This window comes from Peromyscus maniculatus, chromosome 1 (assembly GCF_049852395.1).
Source record: "Peromyscus maniculatus bairdii isolate BWxNUB_F1_BW_parent chromosome 1, HU_Pman_BW_mat_3.1, whole genome shotgun sequence".
Classification (NCBI taxonomy): domain Eukaryota; kingdom Metazoa; phylum Chordata; class Mammalia; order Rodentia; family Cricetidae; genus Peromyscus; species Peromyscus maniculatus.
In genome coordinates this window covers 81,644,399-81,662,603 of record NC_134852.1, presented here as the reverse complement: position 1 = coordinate 81,662,603, position 18,205 = coordinate 81,644,399, and the positions used below count along the sequence as shown (strand labels likewise).

Genomic DNA, 18,205 nt, shown 5'->3' with positions numbered 1-18,205 from the left:
ACCCACTGTCCCCAGAATAGTCATTATTTTACCCATCTAATCTGTTGAACACTCTAAACACACACACATTCAGAGAGAGAGAGAGAGAGAGAGAGAGAGAGAGAGAGAGAGAGAGAGAGAGAGAGAGAGAGAGAACTTAGAGAGGGGTTGAACCAATAAGTAAAAACTATGTTAGGTGGAAGTTCCATGTCCTTTTCAAAACAAATGAACCACACAGCTCTTCACTGGGCCATAAGCAAGACTCTCCACATTCAAAACTATGTTCAAAGTGGAAAAGTACATTGTTTCTTATCACACTTGGCTCTGGGATGAAAAGAAAACGAAACAAAGACTCACCATAGCATATCAGTGAGTTGATTTTCTATATATTTTATAGTCTAGCCCAGTGGATATATTTAAGGGTGGATAAACACCCCAAATGACCAGTTGGTTGAAAAGGAGACAAACAGCCAGTTGCACGTTGGAAGAAAAGAATGTTGTGTGATTCATAATTTCTGGCAGTTGCTACTTCGTTGGTTGAAAGGTGGGGATGCTGAGGACTGCATTTGGTGACTTTTTTTTTTTTTTTTTTTTTTTTTGTAAGGCGGAAAATGGAGAGGAACCAGGCTCCAATGGGGCAGTCACTGGCCTGGCAAAGCCTCTCTGATACCCCACGGGTCAGAATGAATGGATTTCTGGGGAAATCATAATTGGGAGTTTATAACTTCATAGGCACCCGCTTCATGGGAGACATTTGCATTGGCCACAGCTGAACAACTCTAAACACACCGCAGCCCGAACTGGTGGCCTCCTGACAACATGTCTCATTCATTTTATCTTTTCTCTGAAAGCAGCTTTACAGCTTAGGTGACTACCCTTGTTTAGTGAAATTATGCTTCTGTGTTTTTCTTCCATTGTGCAGTTACTTTGAGCTATGTGGGTCACAGATGATTGGGGTGGGGGGCGGCAGTGGGGAAGGAGGCCTAAGCGTTGCGGCTGCTTTAGAGATGTTAATAAAGGAAAAAAAAAAAGAACGGGTGAAAATCAAGTTAGGCTGCCGGAGAGTGAAAGGCTTGGCCGCGTGATTCCAGTTTCCGAAGCGAGGTGGCGCTCCAGGGCACTGCACAGCGCCCGGGCTTCCGCAGCCGAGCGTTCACTCTGGAAAGCCCACAGTCCCGAGCGAAGTAAACGCCGAGTTCCTAAACCTTTGATGCAGAGTCCAAGGGTGCTCAGACCCTCCTAGGCCTAGTGGCCTAAAGGATAAGAGAAGACCCAAGGTCACTACTCGGGGCAAGGTGGTGGCAACAGGGTGGGTAACCTCTCCAAGGCCGGGGCGTGCTCTGTGTTGAGTCTTTCCTGGAATCTGCAAAGTTCCAACTCTTGGTGGGAGTCGAGCAGATCCGAGATGCTGCAGAGGGACCTCAGAGAGTCATCCTCCCCAATTGCTGCTGGTGGCCTAAAACTCACTCCTTTCCACCCTGCTTTAGCTACGTCTTTGGCCTCAGTCTCACACTCCCATTCCCCCACCCACCACACCCCATCCATCAAAAGAAGAAGAAAGAGGAAGGTAGAGGAGGAGAGGAATATGAAGAAGAAAGGGGGATCTGATGTACCCCATTTTGTCTCCCAAACTAGCTGTCCCCCCTCCGGTTTTCCTTTTTCTATTTATTGCCATTTTCTTCCTCTCTCTCTCTCTCTCTCTCTCTCTCTCTCTCTCTCTCTCTCTCTCTCTGTGTGTGTGTGTGTGTGTGTGTGTGTTTTGTTTTTGTACATTTTCTTTCCCTCCCTTCTTTCGTTATTTTTTGCACCCTCATTGGTGACGAGAGAGAGAGAGAGAGAGAGAGAGAGAGAGAGAGAGAGAGAGAGAGAGAGAGAGAGGGTCTGAACACCAAATAAATGGCAGCAAAATTGAAGAAACGATTTCGATTTATTGCATGGATTTCAATCCACGCCTTTTTGTTTCCGCGTCGCTCTTGCATTTCCCGGGGCTCAGGCTCATAAGCTCCAAGTTAAAGGGAGAGGAAATGTTCCTTACTCACCTAGACCCCCTTGGAAACTATGATAGAAATAATAATGGCGGTATTCTCTTGGAGCAGCATTTCTATATTAAGGGAGTGTCACCGTGGTTTTGCTGCAGGGCTTGGAGGACCAAAACGCATGCAGAATCTGTCCTCTTGGTCTGAGGCCCTCTTTTCAGCTCTGGTTCTACTGGGTCCCCTGACTCCTGAGGCACCCCTTCTTCCTTGCCCTTCCATACTGTAGGTAGCCTTCAGGGCTGCCAGGAAACTTTCTCCTTACCCGGTTGCAAGCTTCTTCTAGCCCCCATCTCACCCAGTTTCCTTGAAGTTTTAAAGTAGGAATGGTGGGATTTTTAAACCGAGTTTAGAAGTCTACAGAAACTCGGAGGGTCAGGTCATTAGGAATGTTAACGGACGACCAAGAATTATAAACATGATCTGAAAGTCTCTTCCAATTCATTTCTTCAAGTATTTATTTGTGCTAAGTGATGAAAGGTGACAGTTGTGAAATGGACAGCTTTTAAAAATAATGAAGTCAGATGAGCCTTTAACCTGTCGATTGCTATAAATCAACTTTGAAAAAGACAAATGGGGAATGTTATTTGGGTACCTAACCCCCAGCATTTGCTGTGCCGCAAATTGGCCTGTCAGCAACCCGGATCAGTGAGGCTTTCGTCTGGAGAATGGCAATGGAGTGTGTGTGTGTGTGTGTGTGTGTGTGTGTGTGTGTCCAAGCACCACAAAGATCCAAAGGGGGACGTGTTGGTCAGCTTGTGTCCCCACTTGTATGTGCATACCAGTGGTCTATTGGGCTGTAATGTGTCCAGGCCTGGCAGATGACAGGCCTTAGGACAGTGGGTAATTCAGAGAGGCCAACACTCAAGGGACAGAATGTCACATTATAACGGAGAGCTCCCATCCAGCTCCACTGTCTGTCATGGTTTGGAAGACTGCCTTTAGAAATGGTGGTTGTGGGTTTTTGTTTGTTTTTCTTTTTATTTGTTTTTTTGTTTTGTTTTGTTTTTCTGCTCTCTCTATATCTCTTTCCTATCTATCTGTCTATCTATCTATCTATCTATCTATCTATCTATCTATCTATCTATCATTTATTATCTCTATCTCTCTGTAAGTGCGTGCGTGTGTGTGTGTGTGTGTGTGTGTGTGTGTGTGTGTGTGTAAAACTCAATTTTCTCGACCTCAGGAGGGACATAGTGTTCTCTTTGACACTGGCTGATCTTCACAAGAAAAGGGGGGGGGGCGGTAAGGGCATACAGGTAGGAGATGACAGGTGTCTGCAGGTTTGAGGGGATCGGTGAAAGTTCCCGATTATGACTTCTAAAAAAGCCAAAATGATGTGGTGTTTCAACTTAAAGTTTACGTGAGCTCTTGGAGACATCAGTCCCCCACAACTTCCATATCAGCCACAGCAAGGCCTGGGGTGCTGGGTTGAGAGAGAAAGGAACTTAAGGGATGGAGGCTTTCTTCCCGCCACGGACTTCTACCCTATCCCCGATCCGTGCTTCCCACCTGTGCTGCCCCGGTTTCTAGTTCCGCCCTGAGCCAGAGAGGCTGCCCCAGCTTCGGCCTCAGGGTCTGCTTGTCTTTTTCCCCTCCAAACGCTTCGGGGGCACACACATTCTCTCCGGTTCATCTTGGAGAAAGAACAGAAGGGCTGCCTGAGTGCCAGCAACAGGTCTATGCTTAGATTCCTCTCTGTCCTTCGCCATCACTTTCCTTTCCACCCTCATTACTGGGGTCCACGGAGAAGGGGGAGAACTACGTGCCCCCTTTCTCCTGGGTCGCCCGCAACATCCCTGGAAGACTGAGCTGTACCTTCGGGTAAACGCCTGCCTAAGTGGTTCTAGTAATGGCCTTTCTCTGGACACTCGCTTGGACCGAAGAGAGGATCTCATTGGAGGACGACACTTAAACAGCTAGAAAGTGGAAAGTATCACACCTTTCAGAGGATCCAGACAGACACCGGAGCTTTTGGGTCTGTCCCTCTGCGGGCACCAATATCCCTTTCCTGCCTGGAGATCTGATTTGATCTTCCTGCAAGCGACTCCCGAGTCTTCAGATCTGATGTCCCCTCACTGGGGATATCGGACCGAGGCTCAACCCAGGCTCGGAGGGCTCCGGCTCTATCTGCTTTTAGCCCACCCTTCTGGGCAGTTGAAGCTGGAACCTAGCGACCCTAACGCTTACAAGGGGCTGTTGCTGGGCCACAGTCCGCGTCTTCTTCCCAGGAGCCTAGCCATCCCTGTGCCCTAAGCTAAGGTAGCCAGTGCGAGGGGAGGATCCCGGACCAGGCAGGTCGAAGCAGCGAAACTGCAACTTCCATTTTTTCCCCGGCAGGGAGGAGGGAAATTCGTCGGAGGAGGTCGGTGGAGACTCCTCCTCCGCTCCGCCCGGAGGCAGCCAGAGCTCCGCTAGCGGTGCGTCTCCGCCCGCCCGAGCGTTTCCATAAATCAGGCCGCTGGCAGGCTGCTAATTAGCTCCGGCCGAAAAGAATGAGAGTTCTGTAGCACACGGTGGGTTGGGAGTGGGGGCTCAGTAGGTGGGAGATCAGAATTCCCCAGGATTAACCGGGAGACTCCTTGGGGGCATCTCAGCGTCCCCTGCCCGAGCCATCTCCGATCACCTCCTGCTAGCAAAGGCCTGCTGGCCCGGGCCTCCAGATCCCGCGCCTCCCGCGCAGCGCGCACCTCTGGGTTCGACCTGGCCCGCCCACCCACGCCGAGGCCCCCTCTCCCACTCGCTGAGCAAGCCTGGCGTTAATTAACTCCCCCTTCACCCTGTGCAGTATCGGAAGACTTTCAAAACTCATCCCCAAGTGTTTCCTTCTCAAGCCTGAAGGCTGCGTTTGGAACAACCGGCAGAAAAAGAGGGGGGCTGGATCTGGGGGAAGGGTCGTTTACGTCGGGATTCCAGATAACAAGACTTCCCCAGCGACTGTGTGGGTTGAAGGTTGGGCTGCTGTAACCCTATCCCTCCTCCCCCAGTGAAAAGGCGAGACGGTCAGGCAAGATTAAAAATAACATTAAAGTTGGATTATTGATTTCCATGTAAATTGCCAGCCGCGAGAGCTACTTCTGTTTATTTTCTCTTTTCCTCCCCTACGCTTCGCTCAGACCTCTGGGCTCTGCGCCCCTCGGAGCCATTCCCACCCTCCTCAGGGAAGAGACTCCGAGATGACATCACCAAGGAGAAAGGCAGCCTCCCCGCCCCCGGCCCCAGGACCCCTGAGCGGAGATTGACAGGTGTCTCTGGCAAGGACAATGCCTTCCAGGTGTCAAACGTCCCAGTCCCACCCCTCCCAACCCGCCCTCTTTGCTACCCATCCTAACAGCTCCGCTACCCATCCACTCTTCTTTCCAGGAGGCTCGTTCATACCCCACCCCCTAATGCGTTGCTCTTTGCATCTGGGCACTGGGCTTCAGGTCCCGAGACTCGGGCAGGGAGTCCGAAGGATCCGGTTGGCGTTGGTGGTGTTTGTGCCTGCGGCGAGGCCGAGGCCACTCGGAGCTGCCAAAGGCTCGGGTGAGGGTCCAGCCAGTGGCAGGGCTCAGAGCCGGTTAAGGGAGAACAGGCGAGCATTTTAAAGGAGCCAGAGCAGTCTCTGGACTTCCCTGTCTTCACTCTCTAGTCTCTACCCCGCACCCGTGTACGTACACGTACACACACACACACACACACACACACACACACACACTATAACAGACGCGAAGATAATCCCGCCATCTGGCAAATCTCAAATTTGGCGACCAAGCTAGGAAAGCAACAACGACATTTCATCACGAGACTGGGTGCCTGGTCCTGCCCCACTCCCCAGAGCTGGGGAAAGGGCTCTGGGCTCTGCCCCCACCAGCTTAGATCCCTGCCGCTTCTCTACCCTGACTCGCTGAATCTTGGGAGCTCTCTCCTGCTCTGAGCAACTACTTAGGGATTCAGATGAGGGGAGATGTAGTTAGGAGTCTTCCACCCCAGTACCCCATAAATGAACTAAAACCCAAATTCAGCTTTATTATATATAACCGAATGTAATTCATAGCTGGGCGGCCTGTCGGTGGCGATTTAAATAATTTGGTGATAAGGATCACACTTATTAGATTTCTTCAAAGACGGTGGGGGGTTTCTATCTTTTTCTTTTCTTTTCTTTCTTTTTTTAAGGAGGGCATTTGTGCTAAATTGCCCAGTGCTGGTGTGATAACTGTCAAAAGTTTGACATCAAAGGGGCTAATATTATTCAGTTACCAGAGAAGCCGTCTGTCTAAATAAGAATATCTTAATTACAGCATCACAAAGGTAGAAAAAGGGTCGAAACTGAAAGGGAAGAGGTAGTCAGCCTCTTCTTGGGATGCACTATCTCTATTAGACGGATGCACGTACTCAATCAGGCCTAGTTTGATTTCCTTTCCTCCCCCATCACTTCTCTGAACTTTATAACTATATGTAAACACGGCGTCACTGAGGACACAATCTTCTTGGGTTCTTATTAGAAGAAATCCCCATCCTCTCCCGTTCTAGATTAGGCAGTGGCGTCCGCTCCATCAATGAAGGGACTAAGGTTTCGTGGACAATAATGTGGCAATTGTTGATGGTTTGTGACCCATAAAATGTGGAGGTGACTGTTCTGGCTTTGGTATGTAATTATGCAAAACACTTTCCATAAAGACTTGCCATTCGATCTAATGGCAGTTCCTCTGGTCTATTTCAAAAAGGGAGGGCCTATGTACAGAGAGAGGAAAGTAACATTTGTTTTAACACAGGTTTTATGGGTGTGTGTGGTGTGGGGGGAGATAAATACAAACACGTCCTGTCTCTGCCCAAAGTATTTTTTTCCAGTCAAATTAAAATAATTACGAGGGGGTTTAATAAGTTAATCATAGCAACACAGCATCCAAACACGTAGAAGGGGTGTGAGCCCACCTTCTCTGGACCTGGGGCAGCTTCACATTGGCGATTCATCCCTAGCATCTGTACCAGTGCAGTTTCACCTCCATCGCCTCCTCAACTCATTCACCACGGTGACCTGTTGGTCTCTAAAACTCCTGTCAGAGGCTGAGACTAGGACAAAGGTGGCCAGTGTCTCTACCTCAATGCCTTGTGGGTGGAATATTTATTTGGCAGAGGGCATTTAAATACAGCCGTTCTATCTCAGGAAATATGCCCATCTTCTTTCCCCTCCAGTGCCCTCTAGCCCCAAAGAATAGCAGGGCAGGAATGAATGCCCAGGGCAGGAGTCACAGATTTGGACAGAAATTTTAAACTCAACACACTCAGGGAGGCATTGGCACCAAGCTGGGCATGCTTGGAACGAGGAAGATTTTTCCCAGCACTTCTCAAGCCACCTGAGGTTTTATTTTAAATAATAATAAAAGGAATCTAAAAAGGCCACGAAGAAAATAAAGTGGAATGAAATGGAGGTCCACAGCCAGCACTGACTGTTGGTTAAAAAACAAGCTTGCTTTTTTTTTTTTTTTTTTTTTTTTTCCTGATGTGGAGGTGGCCCCCACCGTGTTTGGAGATGTAGCTCCCTTCCCAGGGCTAGAAGTCAGGCTGTGTGTCCTGGCTGACCGCAGCACTATGATGTGGTATGAGTAAGGCAGGCACTGGAGACAGAAGAATTTTTTTTTTTAAGGGGAAAATGATGATTAAAAAAAAGAGAATCATCTAAATATCAAAGTGACACATGGGGAGACCTGGAAAAATATTTAAGCTAATGAAAAGCAAATAAAGAGGCTGGCACTTAGGCTGAGAAATTAAATATTATGTTTAAGATGGTGCTTTTGTGCGGGCTTGGAGATTTCCGATTCATGTTCACATAATAAACACTCAGGTTTGTCATCTGGAGGTGCAAATCTGAAAGATATTCCAACAAATGAAGTGCTGGCAGCCGGAGGAATAAAGAGATCCGTGCCTGTCAGGGGTCAGGCAGCCTGAGATTGCTTCTAGAGATCTTTTGAAAATTTCACAGGATTGGAGGCTTAGGGGCTTCGCTGCGCTCGCATTTCAAACTCAGATCAGTGGGATCACAATCAAAAATAGAGGTCTGGAAAATTTTGATGCAAAGATGGCCATGGCTGTAGGGTTTCTCTCACTAGCGTTCTCCCCCTCCCTTCCCCCCTCTCCCCCACTCTCTCTCTCTCTCTCTTTTTTTTTCTAGACAGATAGATATCCTGACATGACTGTGATCCTGTGGATGACAGAGTTGTCAGAAAAGAAAGACAAAACTGCATCCTGGTCTCAGAACTTCCTTTTAGTAAAAAGAATTTAGGCTCTTATTTCCAATGAGAGAGAGAGGGAGAGAGAGAGAGAGAGAGAGAGAGAGAGAGAGAGAGAGAGAGAGAGAGAGAGAGAGAACTGATGGTTCATTTCTAGCAAGCAAAGGAAGCTCACAGGAACTTTGGTTTTCATAATTAATGACTAGCTCCTAAATGCTCAGGCTTGCTTCTCCTTTCCCTATACTGGGATGATTTCTCCACTTAAACACAGGTATACACACACACACACACACACACACACACACACACACACACACACACCTTCAATCCCTAAAAGATGGGTCTAGCTGTCTCATTTTTTTTTTTTCAGGGAGTAAATGCTCACTTGAATTTTACCACCTCTCCCCAAGCTATCAGCTCTTCCTGGTTCAGATAAATCAATTGTCCCTGTGATTGGTCCACCAGAGGGAAAACTATAAAAGAATCTGATGAGATGACTTATGTGAAAACAGAATAATGTAAGAAACTCTGAAACTTAGACAGTCTAGGGAGCAGAGAGACATTGCCTTGGGAACAAAAACAAAAGCAAAGAAGCAAAAAATGAGAACCAGAGGGAAAAAAGAATCATATATGATTGTACAAACTTTAGGGGCAGAAAAAGGAACTGATTCAACATTGCTTTGACTGTTTGAACTTTGTCTGGCTCTCTGGGGGGTGGGGGGAACAAGCGGGTATTTTTTGGAAATGGTTTGAATTAGAATTATCTTCTCAACCCCCAAATCAAGACTATTAGATGTGAGATTTCTGAGTTTGCCCCTACAGTGCATATATTAATTGTTGAGAAGTATGTAAGGGAATACCCGGATAATAAAGGTCTCTTGCTTTTTAAACTACAGACTCAAGCCATTAATATTGTAAATGTTTCATAGGTGGGCACAAAAGGAAAAGTGGAGGATTGCTCGATCGATCGGGTTCCTAGATTCACTTTTAAGATTTGAATCTTGTCCGGGCCAAGGCAGACACTCTAGGGTTGGGGTGCAGAGGCTAAACTATTCGGGGTAACTGACAAGCTGATCAGGCCGTGTGTGCTAAGCAGAAGGGAACTCGGTTCTTCGCCCGCAATCCACATCCAGTGCCCACCAACGGCACGCAAGTTGCCCATTAGAGCCACAGAACTTCCTGTTCTGCAAAATTTGAAGGTAGAGGTCGGATATCTGTGGGAGTTACTGCTACCCGTACTCAGGTCATCAAATCCTCAGGAGAGGGATTGAGAGAGGCTCGCAAATATCAGTAAAACACTTGAATAGAGACGCTAAGAAATCGGGGAGGTGTGTAGTGCTGAGGAGGGCCACCTATGAGGCTCCCAGCCCCCTTCGCCCCCCGCTGGGAAGGATGGAGGCATCCAACTAGGCTTTGAAAGAAGGATTTTTGCGCCCTGAATTTGAAGGGACTTTCTGGAGTCCTGAGTGAGTGCTTGAGAGAGAAAATGAGCAAGCAGAATGAAGAAATGCGGAGAGCAGAAAAGGGAGCTTTCTGACCGCTCCTGGACTGTGTCATCTCCTAGCTAGGGAAGACACCGAGTTCCAGAGGAAATTTGCATAGGGTTCTGAAGCCGTAAGCCGGCCCAGCGGTCTTCTGAAACAAGCAGGAGAGATTCTATGAGGAATGAGGGGAATGAGGAGGTATCGGAGGCAACTTCTGCAGTGTTTAGAGCTGGCCCGACTCTCCTTAAAAACCAAAACTCTGCTTAATAAAAACAAAACATCTTAATGCAGAGATCTGGTAGGCTACCCACTTTGTTCACGAAACAGAACTGCTCTCACCACGGCTAGGAATGAGACCCATGCAACCTGGACCTTGTCAAGGACTGGCGCAGGATGTCCCTTCGGCAACTTCATAACCAAGCTCTCCCGGGGCAAAGACCCTCGAAGGCAGCAACCCCGGATCACAGGCAGCCAGTGACCTCTCATGATAGTTAACAAATCTTTTTTTTTAAACCACCACCAGCTCAGGGTAACCCTGTCCCCACGGTTTCAGTCTCTCTTTTAAAAAATATTGAATAGACAAACAACAAACAGGAACTTAGAGAAGGATCGTACACAGTGTAGGTCAGAGGCTTCTCTGAGCTTAGGATGAAACAAAACTGTAGCTAGATTTTAAAGCAAACAAAGCCGAAAGTAACCCAAAACGCCTCTCCTGGTGTGTAGACCTGGGCTCCCTGGTTGCTTTGTGGGTAGAACGAAGGCGGAGCAAAGCTCCGCACTCCAAGACCATCGGGGACTCAAACTCTCAGGCTTGGCCTTGGCGTTGCTCTGGCCTGTGGTTCCGAATCCAGAGACCCTAAGCACGCCCCGCTCACCCTCTGAGTAAGCTGGCTGCCAGAGAAAGGCACAGCCCACAGCAGGGCGCGAGACTGCTGGAGTGGAGAACTAAGTAAAGGGCGCCGAGGCTGAGGCTCGCCAGACAGCCTCGGCCTGGCCTCACCCAAACCCGTGCCCTCCCAAAAGGCAAACACTGAAATCCTTGGCGAGCTGTTGGTTGAAAAGAGAGTATCTCCAAATCACTTGAAGCTCCATCACGCCTCGCTCAGGAAAGCTTCTGCCACCGCAGGCAGTGGATTGTCCCGCCGCTGAATGGGGGACAACATGCTAGGACCCCCGAGTGATCATCGTGGCATTTCTAAAATGTTGTTTTAAAACAAAAAAGTATAAAGAAGCCAAAAACTCCAGGCAACGCCTTTCTTCTTGTTCATTTATTATTTTTTATTTATTTATTTATTCATTCATTTACTATTTTTTGGTGGGTGGGTATGGCACCTACTAAAGAAAATCTTCTTCCAAGCTATCTTCATTTCAACTTCAAAGGAAACAATGCTAATTTTACCTTTTATTCAAAAGCTTACTGTGCCTGACAGGAGCAGGTCTCTTCCTCCTCCTGTCCTCCCCACCCCCCAGTAGCCTCCCCCCATCCTGTTTCATTTTTTGTTGATACTCGGTTCATGGAAATTGCTTAAAATTTAGCACCAGAGAGCCTTGACTCTTGCAGGTGTCCAGGGTGTCTGTGATCTGCAGTGAATCTAGATTTGGAAACACAGCAGGAGCCAACCGGGCCCTTCCTTAGCCGCCTGCAGACCATGCTGGTTGGGTAGAGGACACCATTTCCTTTAAGTTCACACAAATCATCAGGTGAGTGAGTTCAGAGTAGCTTTGCCCCAGGCAACTTTGCCACAGAGGAGACTAAATGTTCTTTTGCCCCTCGGAGGCAAGGAAGAAAATGGGGGAAACTTTTGGAGATCCTTCTGATTCCACGTCCAGTTTTGAGGACTTCGTGCTAATTTCTCAGCGCACTTTTGTTCAGATAGACTAAGCGCTTTGGGGTTAAACTATGGCCTAGCTGCGTTTGCAATCGAGTGGGAAAAAAGGACAGAACCGGGGGAATCAGGAGAAGGGTTTGGGGGTGGGTGGGTGGCTGTCTAGCTGGATTCAGTCGCAGTTAGTTACCGACTTCCCAGCTGTGCGGACGATGCGCGCCATTTACTGTAATTGAATTGCTGTTATAACACCTTTCAGGGGACAGCAATGCCTTTCAAAAAAAAAAAAAAAAAAAAGTTGTGTTTGAGGCCTGAGGCTGCCTGTGCACCTGCCTGAGTCGCAGGCCACACTCCAGGAGAGCTGCCCCACAGGGCTGGGGCACCTCGCGGCAGACCCAGTATGGGAAACCCAGAAGCTGGTCCCAGGAGAAATCATGCTGAGCAAAGAGTATCCCTGCTCTTGCTGATACACCAGGAACTCTCAGGAGGGTGGCAGTTCCTCTTGAACTAGGGTCCAAAGCAGAACTACAAAGTGGCAGACGCGAGATGTGGAACGACAGGCAGAGAGATAAATTATTAGTTTGGCAGGAGTTCCACATCGCCTAGGCTTTTGCCTTCACTTCTCCGTTTAATTTGAACTCCGGAGCTATCTGCTTCAGAGCGCCACACCGTCCTGCCCTTTCTGTGGTCTGGTGGCCCCAGAAAATAAGGTTGGCTGCTACATGGTTAGGGGCCAGAGACACCCCTCCCCACCACCCCTGAGAGTTGAATTATTTGCTTCATTCAGTGCCCTCCACCGTTTCCCCTTCTGGATCCATCTCCCAGACTCCACTTGCCAGTGACTGACCACCTTGATTCCCAACCTCAGCGTGCCCCTCCTCCTGCCCCTCACCGTCCTTCCTTGCCGCCTTTCACACTCTTCCTCACACTTGTCTTCTCTGATGGGAAGGACCAATCCTTTTCTGGGTCACCCCTCACTCTTCATGACTCCCCCACCCTCTGCATTGTAGAGTTTTCTGGGTACAAAACACATCTTAGATCCCCCCCGCCCCCCCCCCCCCCCCCCGTGCGCGCGCTCCTGGCCTACAATCAGAGTCCTCCTCCAGCCTTGGGGTAGCCTTTGGTTCACTGGCCTCAGAGCTGAAGGTACATCTGTCTACCTTGTTGCCTCAGCAGGGTTCTCAGGGCCAATTTTAGTAGGCTCCAAGGAAAAGGAAACAAGTGGGCCCTGGGAACACTTCCTGGGAGAGTGTTCAAGGTGCGGTTGGGCCAATCTAAGGAGCTGGTAGGGTGCAAACCGGCTTCATCATCTCCAGTCTTGCCCCTACACAAACTTTGCAGCCCAGGTGCTGGACTTCAAGCACCTGGTTAGGTGTGGGGGAAGGGCCTCTGTCTCAGAAGTATTCAGGGGGCAAGATTGGAACTGCTACAGGGGAGAAGTATGAGAGCCATGGCAGATTTGGGGCCCCTTCCACAGGCCAGTGTGTGGATCTCCATGCGACCTCTCTTTGCTGGGAGCCCTTCAGTTGTTTTCTCCAGAAACTGCAGGCCCATTGCTCTTGAAGGCATCCCACAGAGTGAGGGTGTACCTCTTACAGAGCATCATGTGCTGTGCAACCCCCCCCCCCCATGTCTCCTCCTGCCCAGGCAGGGGCAAGCTTTCTTTGTATCTACCTTTGTGTCTTCCTGTGTGTCCTGGAGGTGGAGTGAGCTGGTTGCCACCACCACTCCAGACTCCAGAGGAGAAGAACCGGGTAAGATGGTGTTGAAAATGTCTGGAAGGCCTGCAAGACTGGGCTGCTGGGGGCTCTGGTGTTGAGTTCACCTGGGAGGAGCTGTGGTTAAGGGTGAATTTTGGTGAGAAACCACGGGGAAACAACACAGGTCCTCCCTTCTGCAGCGAGGCCAAGAACGTTTGATTTGCACTCCCTCAGCATCCTCAAGACCCGGCAGGTCTGCAAATGCCTTTCTGGGTTTCCTTGCAAGGGTACAGAGGCACTCAAGGGAGAACGGGCTCCAGAGCACCTCAAGGACCCAGGCAAAACACTCTGGGCAGGGCTCAATAAGTCAGGCAGCTCCAGGAAACCCGCTGAAGGAACAGCAGCCAAGCTAGGGAGGTTTTGCCCCTGCTATGGTTTCACTGCACTGGTCTATGTCTGCCCCTGCCACCCATCCTGATAGAACCCACATCCTTGCAGTTTTGACATTCACGTCTCCAGACTTGGCTGCAGCAGTTTTCACAGCATTATTCACAGTGCAACCTTCATGATAAAAGTCATTGCACCAAACTGCAAAGAGTCCATTGGGAAGGCATACAAGAAAACAAAAAGTCGGAGATCTGCACAGAGTTCTGAGTCCTGTGCCACTAAGCACCTTCCCTCTGTCTGCTCCTTCCTCTTCTCCTTGTCCTGCCTTCTTTTTCTCTCCCCTTGCCCCTTTTTGTTTTGTGTGAGATAGGGTAGAAAGTAGCCCAGGCCGACTTCAAACTTACAAGGTAACTGATGATAACCTTGAAGTTCTGACCTCGTGAGGCCTGGGATTACATGCATGCACCACTAAGCCTGATTCTACATGGTGCACTGGCTCAGGGGGGACTCAAACCCAAGACTTTGCAATTGCTAGGCAAACACTCTGTCACCTTAGCTGCCACCACAAGCCCAAATGATTTTTCTCCAACCCTCAGTACTAGGAATTGAACTCACGTCTTCATGCATGCAAGTCAAGCACTCTACCATTAAGTTGCATCTCCAGCCCACATGCGTCAAAGCCCCACAACAACCACAAGTCCTAAGTTGCCTCTCTCTCTTCTTTCTCTTTCTCCCTATCTCTATTATCATTGTTGTTAGGAAAATGACCACAGGAAGGTAAACAATCCTTTATCAAGCTAAACCAGCTAGGATGAAGCTTATCCCAGGTACAGCCATGTTGGCCCTGCCAGCAGCCAACTTTAGTCTCAGGCTGGTTCAGGAGAGAATTCAGTTCTCTTAGATGCTGTGGGATGTGTCTCTCTGGGGACAGAGTCGTACCCATATCTAGAGATATATGCTGTGCTGCAGGGAGCCTAGCAAGGTCTTTGGTATCTTGACTGCTCAACTGTAAAGTAGTAGACAGATGGGCAATGGAGACCCTTCCGTGGCACAGCCTATTGTTCCCAGGGCTGGACCACTATGACCCCATTCTTTTTCATATTTTAGAGATGAACTAGGGGTTGTAATGTTCTGCAAGAAGTCTAGGATAACAGTTCCTTTGTGAAAGCACATTAGATGAACTTTAACATTTATAAGAGAGTGGGGGAAGGAAAGAGAACAACTGTGATATGGGCAACTATGCAGTGCGTTACTCATGGCCAATTAATACAGGCTGGAAGACAGGAAAGCAATGTGATCCACAACACCAGAACATGTGGTATATCATACCATGTGCCCAGTGATGATGGACATGATGCTGAAGGAAATACGAAGAGAATAATAATTGTCCTAACTGTCATATCCTGCATGGGACCACATGTGTGCTCTTAGAGTGGGCCATGGAACCGTCCATTTATGTTACCAGTTCCTGTCTGCCGATGGAGGAACAAGTAGTAGAGTGCTTCTTCCCACATCTTGCTCTTAATCTACCTCTATTATCTGCCCATAGTAGTTTTAGGAGGACCAAAATTGCAAGCAAGTAGACAGTCTGAGATTGATTTTAGCTATCTCTCATAGTCTTTATGATCAAAGCCATAAGCATCATTTGTTGGCTTTTCTCTGAAGAACCTTTTGGGTGTATGAGGAAAAAATATATTGTAATTTCATTCAGTGCTCTTTTTAATTTATCTTTTTCAGAAGCATGTGACACAATGAATTATGATATTTCCATATAGTATATATAGAAAGAGACATTCCAAAGGATAAAGTGACATTCTCAAAGTCAATGGGAGAGGCAAAAGTTGTACCAAAGTCATGTGACTATGAAGTTTCTGTTGATAAAATAAGTACTACAAAGCCATTTTTATTAAGTCTAGTGAATGCCTACTTGCAACAACATTTTTTTGTTTTCATTTTTGTTCTATAATTCCATCTTCATAGTTTCTTGACTTTTTTTAAGAAATGAAAATATCTTTTTCACCTTAGGTATAATCCCACTTGCACAGGTCTTCATAAACATTTAGGAGGTTTTGGGTTTTATTTCCTTTTATATTATGATCTAATTGGGATCATTTTTTTCATCTGCAAGAAGAATCTTTGCTTGTTTTTCATGGGTAGGATGCTATTGCAGAGATAGTCTTTGCTTGAGAAAGGATTCTTGGGAAACAGGATGTACATGGATGCAAAAAAAATGCTAGGCAGTCAATACCTTGTCCACTGGAGAGTCAGCCCCAAGCTGGTTCTACATTCTGAGGTACCAACCAAAATATTAAACCTTGGTTCACCAATTTGGAACAGCTCCAGCCTCCTCTAATTGACCTGCTTGGCTGATCAATGACGGCACTAGAAGCAAACTGAACGGACATGTTCAACCAAACATGAGGGATAACCTAGACAAAGAAGGTGAGTGATTCAGAATCAAATTTGGTTCCTGAACAACACCAGTACACCATCCATCTTAAGATTCTGTTTATAAAGCTATTGTGAAAGAAAACTCAGTGTATCTAGTTATTATACAAAACAAGATAGCATTCAAAGCTTCAAGTTGTAGGAAAGAGCCATCCCTGTATGTATTACTCATTCAAGGAATGGTGAGTCAAGGTCAGGATGTCTCAGGAAAATATTAAAGCCAAGTCTACTGGTACTTCAAGTCTACCCTGAATTTGGACACTGGGAAGGGATGTAAAATGTGACTGAGGCCGAGAGGATGAGAGTCTAGTAGCAGAGAAAGAGTGGTTATCTTACTGCTTTTCACGAGAACACGCTCACTTATACATTCATGTATTTATTGAATAGGTAAGAGATGTCCATCGTGACGCAAGGAAGAGAGGCAAGAAAGCATGCACTCTGATAACAAATGTCAAGAACTTCAGAAACTTGAAAGAGAAGTCCCTTTTGCCAGGGACAACTGTCTGTAGGAAGAAAGCTACATGGTAGAGGTGGTTTTGAGTCGGGACTCAGAAGTTGCGAGCGGAAGGGACAGACAGAAAGGCAAGGATGCCAGAGAGAGTCCCGCTGCTGGGAAGCACAGAGCAAAGGCAGGAGCCAGCCATCTTCTGTTTCCTCTGGGGGATGGTCAAAAATCACTGTTCCTTAGATCCCTGGAATGTGTGTAAAGAAACAACTTCCCACCCAGTTCTAAATCACGGTGTGTCTTCCCTTCTCTCTGTCATTTACGTGCGGGGGGAGAATTAACATGGTGGCCTAGAAGCTGAAGTTTCTAGTTGAGTCCAATTTAGACAGGATCAGTTCAGCTCTTTGTGTCCTGGACGTTGATAGGCGGGATTCAGGCAGGGAGAAGGACACACAAAACTAGATGCAGTTGGAGAAGCAGCTGAGGAGGTTAGCACAGGAAGAGCGGTATCCAAAAACAACACTGCCAGAACGTACTGCAAACTTCGCACAGGTGCCAACCGTGTTGGTACCTTTGGCTTCCTCTTCAGAGCCTGGGCCTCCACCAGAACAGATAAAAAAACACACTGTTTTGGTTAGTTCTCAATGAGTCTCTCCCTCGGGGCTGGAAGCTCCTTGGAGGCTGGGAGTCTGGCTGATTTCACTTATGTTCCCGGCTCCTTGGCACTGGGCCAGGCTCATAATTAAAGCTCAGTATATTCTGAATGAATGAATGATGCATGTTGAAGAAGATAGATTTTTAATTTACGTAAATGATGGTGGGAGCATCTGAATATCTTTTTATGCTTGTCATTTGGGATGTCTAATTAGGATTGCCTAAAACAGTCATTGTCAAATGGTTTATTATTTATGGTAGGGCCAGCATGGTGGAATGGAAGAGTATGGGTGTAGATCTTGAACTGTGCACTCAACCTTGACCTTAGATACTCACTTTAAAAAAACTCAAGTGTAAAAAACACCGTTCAAGAGGCTTCCAATCAATGCTTTCTTATTTGTTGCTTGATGTTAGTGCCCAGCCATGTTCCTCACACTGGTCTTTCTATAACCCAGAGCCATTGTAAACATCTCGCAGAACTAAAACCTGACCTTTGCATGCATATCTATTACTTCATGTATAGCACTGGCAACTCTGAAGGTACTTTCTTAATTGATCTAAAGAGTGAGTGAAGATGACATCTTTTTTCTTTTTGCCAGATAGCTTCCTTATAACTTTGAATGACCTAGAAAAGGGCAGTAACCTGGACTTTTAAGAGCTAATATCTTAACGGCCAGTATGTTGGGCAGAGGGCAAGATCCATACAGGAGAAGATTCATGCACCTAGGAGGGTTTAATGCCTTTCTTTTATAACACTGTGCTGTGTTAACATTTTTCCAACACAGGCATCAATTAGAGCTCAGAAACAAGCATGGAGAAAAGCATTCAATTAAAGCAAAACATGATCAGCTCCCTCTGAATTCTACCTTATGTTTTAGCTCCTCTACTGGCTGGCTGGCTTGGAGTAATTTCAAATTCCCACTGGCTTAGTGGCAAGTCATCTTTTTATTCTTCTCTAGACACATTCCCCCTTTAAAAATTCCTTACACCGCCCCGTTTCTCATATGCATTATCTTTTCAGAATTAAAATCGCAAAGAGC

The 18,205-nt window shown here is 47.4% G+C and overlaps 1 long non-coding RNA gene across 2 annotated transcripts in view; it reads left to right on the top strand.

Moving 5' to 3' along the window:
* The window catches only part of LOC121829496 (uncharacterized), a 234,256-nt gene that overhangs the window by 1,693 nt on the left and 214,358 nt on the right, over positions 1-18,205 (top strand). The window contains exon 2 of one of the 2 annotated variants that reach the window (XR_013042373.1): positions 15,956-16,060. The exons of the other annotated variant lie outside the window; for it this stretch is intronic. This is a non-coding gene — a long non-coding RNA (uncharacterized LOC121829496). The remainder of the gene's footprint in view (positions 1-15,955; positions 16,061-18,205) is intronic. 2 annotated transcript variants of the gene reach the window in all.